Below are 9,903 nucleotides of genomic sequence, written 5' to 3' on the forward strand. Positions count from 1 at the left end.
AACCCAAATTTACTCGGTTTAAATACAAACCTCGAGTGTAATTCGGCAGGACAATTTAACGAACAAGAAATTCACATAACTAATCAATTACTGACAGACGTCAAACTAGTCATATGGGAAAGGATAATGCGATAATTGGTTCGAAAATGAATAAGTGAAAAAACCACTAGTGCATTTGTCGCTGGAAAAATTGCAGGTAACTTTTGCCGCTGTCAAAGTGACAATTTCACTGCGGCTTATGCGATTTTTTATACATGAGTTGAATTGTCACTTATAATTGCACAAGAGGTTTGTATTTTACCGAGTAAATTTGGGTTGTTTAGGTAATGAAAATTTGTTGCCTAGCAATTAGACGAGAAAAACTGTCAACTAATAAAAATGCGACCCCGCAGGTGGAGCATTTTTAGGTTGACAGTTTTTCGAGTTCAATTGCTAAAAGGAAACAGATTTGAATTGCAACAACTCAAATTTACTCGGTTTAAATACAAACCTCGAGTGTAATTCGGCAGGACAATTTAACGAACAAGAAATTCACCAAACTAGTCAATTATTGACAGACGTCAAGCTAATCATATGGGAAAGGATAATGCGATAATTGTTCCAAAATGAATAAGTGAAAAACCACTAGTGCATTTGTCGCTGGAAAAGTTGCAGGTAACTTTTGCCGCTGTCAAAGTGACAATTACACTGCGGCTTATGCGATTTTTTATACATGAGTTGAATTGTCAGTGAAAAAAATTCAATGTCAACAAACTACAAACTATAGCAACGGCCGTTGCCACAGAAACAAGGTAATGCGATTTTTACAATATAATGAAATTTTGTAATCTTTGAAATGAAATAATGATACAGAACAGACTTGCAGTATGAAATAAAATACGTTACGATATACGTCCGGTAGTATTTGTAACAGTACTCGTTTAAGACATTCTTGACTCGGCTCCTGACGTCGCCTCGTCCATAATGTCTAACTCGTACTGTTTCAAGTAACCTACCGGACTTATAACGCAAATAACTATAATTTAATACGGTAGATAGGATAGGTACATTCAATTGAGAAAAGTTGACTCGTATGATTCTCTATCCGATTCAAAATGCGCTGTCAAAACATTGGGCGAGTTCAACGGCAGTTTTTTACGCAGCAAATCTGATGAACGGCTACGCTAATAATCTGCTTTTTGGCTAGCAGCTGTACGCAATTTACTCAACAGAAATTTCTTGTGCTTACTTATGATTTTTCGCTGATGTCCGCTCACCGCGCTCGACGTTAAAACAACTTTTTGGAATCGAATTCATCGCAAGCATCCACTTTTCACGCATTTCCGTATCTATCTATATAAGTTGTTGTTGAACACTTTTGTATCCGGTTTTACATTTCGGCACAATGCACGGCTTCCTCATTTTTCCCAAAGCAGTGTTTTTTTTTTGCGTAGCCGTAGAGGTTCAACGCGGCGGTAGTCCTTGTGTTGTAACGAAGCACCCGTTCTGGCCGTACTAGAAATTACCAGCTTTAATGACCACCCGGTAGATGTTGTGTTTGGAACGCTTCGTTACTGACAGGACCGGACTGTTTGAAACAATACCGCCGTCATTTGGTGTAAGAAGATTGTATTTGTGTTTGGTTTCCGGCTTGAAGTAGAAGTAAGTATCTGCCGAAATTAATTAGCTGTTTGAGACTGTTCCAGTGGGAATATGTGAATTATTTTTGTAGCAGCCGAAAACCCTTTTTACGAAGATGCTGAGGGATCAATAATATTGTTACCTTTCCGCACCGTTAATTAACTAATCAGCATATTAGTTTCCCTATAGTAAGTAAAACCAGGATCAGAACGGGTTTTAGCAGCAAGAATGACACGCTTATCGGTTTCTGCGGCGTGCAGCCGGAGATAACACACATCGCCGTGATAGATACCAGAGGTCAATTAGGCATAGGTGTTAATTGGAAATCCGAATTCTGAACTGCCACCGCAATCATTTAGGTAAGTGTAATTAATTTGCGACTAATTAAATGGGTTGCAGAAAACAGTAGCCGAATGCATCGAGTTTGATATCGTTGGATGCGCGCTTAATTCCTTAACCGATTGAGATGAGCGAAATTTTTAGGACCGTAGGGGGCTTCAGAATTAATTAAAAACGGATATTTTATTTTCAATGATATATTGAATGGACTGGCGCAGGTTGGTAAAACCAAGTTCCCTTCCCGAAACGGCCGAAGTTTATAAACGGTAAATGCTCATTTTAGTACAGGCGGTAAGTGCATCGGTCTAAACATTTTGGGGGGGAAAGCTGGACTTTGTTGAAATGTCTCAGGTTAGGTGTCCCGAATAACGTACTAAAAGTCCAGACCCCCAACTGCGCCGCTCGTCGAGCTGTGGCACGTTTTTGCCCCCCGAAATCAGTTTTTCGTTAATATCTCGAAATGTAGCAGGTTTAGAGAACAACTTTTGAAACAAAAAATGTTCCTCGTAAAATTTCCTACACGAAAGCTTATTTGCAAGTTAGCCCAGGCCTAACCGTTAGCCTACAGCGTTCTTTTGAGTAGTCTAATATTTAGTTCTTTGATGATTTTTTGTACTTATGGTTGTTATTGATGAAAAACATACTTCTCACTTATTGTACCATAGGATAGCCGATTTGAACGTTAGTTTAAGAAATTTCATTAAGATTCTGGAAGCATACGTATTTTCTTATTTACAGTTCAAAATTATAATCACTTAATTCTATATACATTTCATCGTTCGACTCAACAGCAATGTCATCATCCGAATGCAGAGTAGTTTCGACATCGGAGTCCATACTGTCGTCGAAGTGTGACTCTTCCTCAGCTTGTACCTCAGCATTGAGGCATGAAAGACCCATACACCCGGAGCGTAAATTGGAACATTTCAGTCCTGTAGCACAGAGAAGAAAGAGAAATGAGTACGTATCTCTGAATTTCAGAACCTCGAAGAGAACTGAACAGAAATCGGTGCTTAGTCTTCTATCAGGACGCACCTGCTTTTCTGTACGAACATGCAGATAAGCATCCTTTTTGACAAGCGCATGAAATTAAATTCAGCAACTCGTCAGGAGTAGTTACGCGCAGCGGTCATCGGTGTAGGCAGAAGTTCTGCACTGTGTATGTGCCAACCCCATCCGATCGGAGAGAAATTGTTTCCTCTCCATTTTTGCACCTGATGACAGCATCGGTAGGCGTGGAGACTGAGTGCAGCGTTTTTTTTCGACCGCCTTATGGAACGAACCGATGACGATCGAAATGTCTGCTTGCCTGACACAATATTTGACTCCGCTGACGTAGCTAAAGTAATTCGTGTTGAAATAGTGTATACTGCAGGTAGACTGGCGAAAAACTCGATATTAGACTACTCAAAAGAACGCTGTAGGCTAACGGTTAGGTCTAGGCTAACTTGCAAATAAGCTATCGTGTAGGAAATTTTACGAGGAACATTTTTTGTTTTTCTCTAAGCCTGCTACATTTCGAAAAACTGATTTCGGTGGGCAAAAACGTGCCACAGCACGACGAGCGGCGCAGTTGGGGATCTGGACTTTTAGTACGTTATTCGGGACACCTAACCTGAGACATTTCAACAAAGTCCAGCTTTCCCTCCCAAAATGTTCAGATTGACGTTTTTTGTGTACTTATCGCCTGTGCTATTTTAGAGGGGATCTTTTTGCTTTTTGGCGTTCATACAAAACGTAAGTCCGATTTTTTTTATAGTTTTCGCTCCCTTAGCTAAATTTCACCGCACCGTTTAATCTCGAATCTTTTGTTATTTTCCTAGCCGATTTAGTTTGGCACCGTTTAATTCCGTAGGTAAGCTTTTGCATCCGTTAAATATCAAGGGAGGTTTTTATTTTGTTTTCCTGAATACCGCTTCCCGTAGCTACCGTTGTGAATTATTTGTGTTGCCGTTCTCGTTTGAGAAAGCGGCAAAGCGCTATCGTTCGTGTTCCGTAATTCTGTTTTAGCTTCCGCAGTCGCGCAGGCGTAGTTCGCGTGGAACTCGTCCGGCCCCTGGAATACGCCGTCTCCAGCTGATTACCTAGGATAATTGTAATCGTCTACGATACCGCCGTCCTGACCAGAGGCAGGGTTCCGCATCCCTCTGGTGGCGCTCGAGGATCCCGACCGACACCGCCGATCAATCAGGAGTATCTTATTTATTTTGTTAATTATTATTCCTTTCCGACCATTACATTTTCTTACTCATTTTATTCTCAGACTTTGGTTTTTTTTAAGCCACCGTTGCGTACGAACTGGCCCAAAGTTCGTCGCAGTGTTTACAATTACAAATGATTACAAGTCTGCCATGACAGATGTCAAAGAACATCCCTCGTCTCATGCTCCGCCCGTGACAAGTTTATGATACTACGCGAACGACGACGCGTAAGAGCCTCACTTCTAATAGAAAATAGGCTCGAGTTTCCAGACCTGTATACAGGGTGGTGCCTAGCGCGACGCAGCATAGAGATTTCAATGGTAATTTCTTTATAGTCAATTACTATACTCTGTTTTTTAACTAGGAAGACGGATTTAAAAGTTCCCGCAAAAAATCTTAGTTTCTATTGGCTCCCGCTGCGCCCGTTTTACACCCAGGTAAAGTTGCTATTGACATGATTTAACTGTCAAATTTAATCGCGATTCTCGTCCGTAACTGTTGTAGGTACTTATTTTTGAGTTTTTGTGTGTTCTGAGTCCATTTGCATAAATTTTAACAAAAAAAAAACAGTTCTTTTAAGAACTAAAGTTGATATTTCGCGTCCTAAGTGTACTGGTATTAGTGATGGATTCAACTCCAAGTACCAGTAAAGCAAGCTTGTCTCCTTTGAAAAAACGTAGTCGCTTAAATTTGGGTCATTTTATCAGTCTTCGAAAAGCAGTTTATTATAAACAAATGTTGTCTGATATTCCGGATATGAATTTTGCTACGCTTGTGTTGAAAATTGCATCTACCACAGGTAACGTAAATAATGATGTAGGTACCGGGTGAATCATTAGAACTGAGGACAGTTTGAATTTCGCGCGTACAATTCTAGTGTTTTTTACGTGATTGAATTGGCGATGATATATTTTTAGTTATTTTACTAATTCTTATTAGTCACCAGTGCCGTCGTTATTTCGTTAATTTGTTGTTGTTTTTAATTTACTTTTCCAATCTGTATTATCAAACAGTTCTTTCCAAAACGACGCTGTAAATTCAAGAATTTGTTGAAGTAAGTAATTAAATAACGGTTAAATTAGACTAATGTGCATTTGTAGGTTAAAAATCCCCTTCTTGAGGATCCTCCAGTCCTGTCGAGAGCAGTTTATGGAAGGAAGAGTGTCCCGATCTTATTATTTCTTATAAAGCATTTGCCAATCATCAGGTCATCCATTACTAAGAAACGAGGAAGTGGTCGAAGACAAAGAATGGAAGCGAGTTCCAGAAAATCAATCCGTCAGTTAAGTGCCCAAGCTGGTAAGCGGTACACGTAGAATGAATATTATACCTACTAACTTTATTTTCGAATTACAGGAGTGTCTATGCAACATGCCAACGAATTTTGCATAAAGATCTACGTATACATACACCCGTACCGGGTTTCTGTTCTACAGCAACTGCACGCTCTTGATTATAATAATCGACGTAATTATTCTGATTGATTTAATAACGATTTAAATAATAACGACTTATTTGTATAATTAAAAATAAATTATTACTCCTTGGAGAGTGATTCTACATACACCACTGGAATTAGGCAAATGATAATCTATTATTACCAACCTTTAAAAATTTTTGTTTTGTGGGAAATTCAAACTGTCATCAGTTCTAATGAATCAATATATTTAGTTGTTATAGTATGACACATTTTAGGAGTTGCACGATCTACAGTATCCTGGATAATTAAAGAATATCGAAGTACTGGCATTGTTACCCCTTCGAAACGTCCCGGTGGTCATAAGGCTGTTGCAAATGTGAGCTCTGACGATTGGCGGAATTGTGTGCAACACATTATTAAGGAAGAAAACAAGATGTGTAGATTGGGATGGCCTAATGGATACACTTATAGAACCATTAATTATTTCACTCGGATCGGAGGACAGTGCGACAGTTTTAGTGAACTTGTAACGGCTGTTTATATCTTTAGGCAGTATGGATTGTGTCGTGTATAGATTTGGCCACCGTGAGGTAATTTCTCTTTTTACCGCTTGGAGTCCCTATTTCGTTACCTTGGGGTTTACGATTAAAAAACCGGTGGCGGGACAAGGAAATGGCGATCTGAGGGCATTTTGTGTTAGCACGCCGAAAAGAAATGTTGCGCATTTAAAAGTTGGAATTAATTGTGTTCATTGAGGCATCCGTTTGGATATTGGAATTGGATATTTGGGGAGTTGTCTCGATGCCGTTTAGCGGGATTTAATTGATATCCACTTAATTGGTGCTTTGGTCTAGCACGCGGCTTGGCCGGGTTTTATGCAACAAGGCGTTTATCGGCATTTATTTTGATCATCCGCTTCAGGTCGAAGTTAAGAGTCATTCCTTACTCTTTTGTGGTCATTTCGTTATTTCATACGGGGTATATTTGCAGCGGATTTGGGTGACGGATCTACATTACCACGTGAATCTAGTATTTGTTTTGTCACTTATCGGCGTGGGAACAGTCGTGGGTCTCGTGTAATCAGACTGGAGTTTTGGTATTGGATGTGAGCTGCGAAGGATATGTAAAACTGTTCGAGTTCGAGTCCCGGGGAGACCCGTTTAACTGTGATTGTCTGTACCGCATGGAGGGTTATTTGTCGTAACGTCGGAGGAATTTTATGCGTGGCTGTAATTGAGGGAAGCCGTTAACTGGGTGGAATCGTCGTGTACCAAGTTCGAGCGCGACACCTGTCCGAGGACTTGATCGTTCTGGTCGGAGACAGCTCCGAGACATCGTTGCCGATTTTGCTGTTCACCGTTACCGTCCCATTGCGATCCCTTCGAGTTACCGAGAGGCGAGGACCCGCACAGCTAAGTGGATTGTTGGTTGTTTCGTGTACATGCTGTTGACACCTCTGGAAAACGTTACTTTTGATGCGAGGTTTGGAATTTCACGTAAATTATTACTAGCAGAGAATCTGATGGATTCTATTTAGCTGTTGGCTTAACCCGACTTGTTAGTAATTAGTTGAAGTCATTCGTATCTCAAGTAAGATACTGGGAGATTGTTGGTTGTGTAATTAATATTGGAACCTGGCATAACCGGTTAAATGTAACGATTATGAGTTCACTTAATTAACATACCTATTGAATAGCGTCACCGGCATAATCAAGTACATTTATTTGTGTGTCACATATTTCTTTTTTTGTTGGAAATTATTTGTTTCTTGTATCAGGGTCGGGACCAGTGAAAGCTGCTGGTCATTGTCATAACACTTAAGGGGTTTTATATATGTTATTTATGCATGATAGATTTTTAATATGGGTAACCTTCTGTGATTTCGCACTGTGGTAAGTCTGATATATATATTTATTTATTGAATTTTGTGTGTTGGGTTGCAGCAAATCAGGCGGCCCCAAATTGATTCTTTGTGATGCATCACCAGGTATCTTAAATATTTATGTGTAACTGATCGGTGTAATAGTTCGTATTGCGTACATTTGCTTGGTACGTTTTATGGTAGCAGTTAAATCGGAAATCCGATATTATTCCCTGCTACTCGGGTGTTCGACGTCGAAGTCATAGGGGGGTTGATTGTTGTCCTTTAAATTTTGGATTATTTATTGCTTGTTGTCATTTAAAAAGGGGGGGATTTTGGGTACTTGATTCGGCGACCGTTTAATTGGTTTGTGTGGTACGAGTTGCAGATTCTATTATTTACTCTTGTTATTACTTACAATTTTTTTTTGGAGATTTGTTAAATAGTTATTAAAGAGGGCTAGTCAAGTTGTATGTATTTGTGTTTTGATTGCGAGAGTGTGTGAGTACCCTGGGTACGTGAGCTGTCGCTCGATTCTTTCTTTAAATTACCATCTACGGACAGACTCCCGGTACTAGAGCAGCGGTTGGGAATCCGAGTCGGTGGCGCCCACAACTTTTGTATCACTTTTAGGATTTGGTTCCGGCCAACGTGGAACCCCACCCGTCTCCCTGAGCTAGAGCAAGGGTGCGCTGCCTATACTTATTTGAGTCGAGTTGACAGTGGGAGGAGGAATTGCAGGTAGGGTGGTAGCGCCATAGGTGACTGCATTATTATTTGGTTATTGTATTCTGCTTCGGCTATTTGCCAAGTTGGCGTTGCAAACTTTCGGAAAACAGTGACTAAATCGCTTATACATAAAGCAGTAGTTCACTGCTGTTTAATAATATGAGTATATAATTCCATTGTTCTGAATTTGTTCAATAACTTAACATTTGTTGTAAATTGTAATGTGGATTGTGTAGTATTACAACTGATAAAACATTTAAAACTACAATTCAAAATAATGTACCTATGCAGGATGATTACCTTATCAATGTATTACCTATTTTTTATAATTTGCTTTTAAAAGTATGATGTATGCATAATATAAAGAAGTTCGTACCAAATAATAACCCAAAAGCATAAATAATGAAATCTATCCAAATGTGAAAGAAAAACACATCACGCAACCCACAATACATGTCTGTATAAAATGAGTATTATTTTTGTTACTAGATTCTAGTGACATTTTCAGTGTAAATCAGGTTTTTAAATCCGTCTTCCTAGTTAAAAAACAGAGTATAGCTCCCCTAATTATTTTAGAGCAAAAGTCTAAATACGTTTCCTTTAGAGAAAAAAATACTGCATCTGTTCATACTATTACCTATTCATAGTTTTCCGTTTTTCAAAACAGTAGAAATCGACAAAATAAAAAGGTTCATTTTACAATAAATCAGATCTGCCTTGGAATTACCGAAAAAACAGCGATCACGTTTCATTACTTGCTTTTGACGATTATAGTATTTTACATTATTAGCCAGGTAAGTGAGTTTTTACTGGCGATAGGAGAAGTGGACTAGCGAGCCGTTAGGCGAGCTTGTCATCTCCTAGAGCCAGTAAAAACTATTACCTGGCGCATAATGTACAATATTTTATTTGTTACTCATTTGTAAACAATAGTAAACGTAAATAATTAGTTTTTAAACTGATCTTGAAGAAATGTCTAAAATATCATGTTATCCATGTAACAGAGATTTCGCATTAATTCTGGCCAATGAAATTACTAGATTACTAACTTGTAAAATTTTTACAGGTCTGCTGTCAGTTTTACAAGTCAGTAGCGTTTAAACATGACGTTTACCCGTTTGCGTTTTGTCTTGTTAATCAACGTTTACAACTGAGTAACAAATAAAGAAATTTAAACTTGTTTAAATTAGTTAATCATAAAATTGTTTATTCATGTTTTAACCATTGAATAAAAACACTATTTTATTCAATGATTTAACCTCGGATTTAACTGAAGAGAAAGTGGGAAATGTTTAGCTATTAATGTATCAAGGGAATTAAGATGCGGTGAATACCCGCGAGAAACATGTAATTCTCGAGGCCGTAGGCCGAGAGAATTAGTTTCTCAAGGGAATTTGCCGCATTTTAATTCACGTGATGCATTCATAGTTTTATTTCATACTGGTTTTAAATATTGAAACGAATAGGAAAAGAATAAAATGATAAAATGATGAATAAAATTTTCGAATAGTGGGTGTTGCATCGTTGTCTTGGTGATGTATTTGTTTGACGTTAAAATAAATACGTTAATTGAGTTTACCTATTCTTCGAATTTCCGAGTTTACGATTTGGAAGATCCCATGGAATTTGAGGAAAACTTTTCTGAGGATGTTCTCAGTGAAATTGCGCAGGCTGAAGAGTGTTTGGTTCCCATAAAATCTAAAAAGGCATATAAGAAGGAATTTGCCCGGTTT

Source organism: Photinus pyralis, unplaced genomic scaffold, assembly GCF_008802855.1.
Source record: "Photinus pyralis isolate 1611_PpyrPB1 unplaced genomic scaffold, Ppyr1.3 Ppyr1.4_LG2, whole genome shotgun sequence".
In the NCBI taxonomy this organism is placed as follows: domain Eukaryota; kingdom Metazoa; phylum Arthropoda; class Insecta; order Coleoptera; family Lampyridae; genus Photinus; species Photinus pyralis.